Source organism: Cynoglossus semilaevis, unplaced genomic scaffold (assembly GCF_000523025.1).
Source record: "Cynoglossus semilaevis isolate Cse_v1.0 unplaced genomic scaffold, Cse_v1.0 C18792827, whole genome shotgun sequence".
Taxonomy (NCBI): Eukaryota; Metazoa; Chordata; class Actinopteri; order Pleuronectiformes; family Cynoglossidae; genus Cynoglossus; species Cynoglossus semilaevis.
In genome coordinates, this window is record NW_007594374.1 from 1 (window position 1) to 479 (window position 479).

At 43.0% G+C, this 479-nt stretch overlaps 1 long non-coding RNA gene across 1 annotated transcript; it reads right to left on the reverse strand.

Moving 5' to 3' along the window:
- On the reverse strand, positions 1-479 carry LOC112486723 (uncharacterized). Its single transcript, XR_003049199.1, has 2 exons — positions 406-479; positions 1-315 (listed from the first exon to the last, which is right to left on the reverse strand). It is a non-coding gene; the product is annotated as an uncharacterized LOC112486723 (long non-coding RNA).

Consider the following 479-nt stretch of genomic DNA (forward strand, 5'->3'; position numbering starts at 1 on the left):
CCCAGTTTTAAAGACTAATTTTTTGTTTTTGGAATGTTAAAGAAAGAACAACCAGGAGATGTTTCATTAGAATTTCTTAAATGATATAATAATATGCTTGTTAAAGTTGTCCTGAAATAATCAGACAACAAACCTGAATTCCTCGCTCAGACGTGATGTTAGGTGCTGAGCCAGCAGACTGCTGTGCTGCAGACACAGCAGCAGGAGGTGACAGCGCTGGAACAGCAGAACTGCCTGTGTTGGACTCAGAGGCGCCCCCTGCATGTCTGACAGTGCTAGTACCACCTGCTGTGCCTGGTAGGTCATGAAGGAGGGCTGCAGGGAAACATTTTAAATAGCAATGTTATATAGGTTCAAATACAAACCTAAAAACAGTTTAGTTTGACCTTTGATCAGTGTGATTACCAGATGAGAATGAGTCTGCAGGACACCCAAGATCCAGCCTGCGGACAACACATCATCTGCAAAGAAACTTCTGT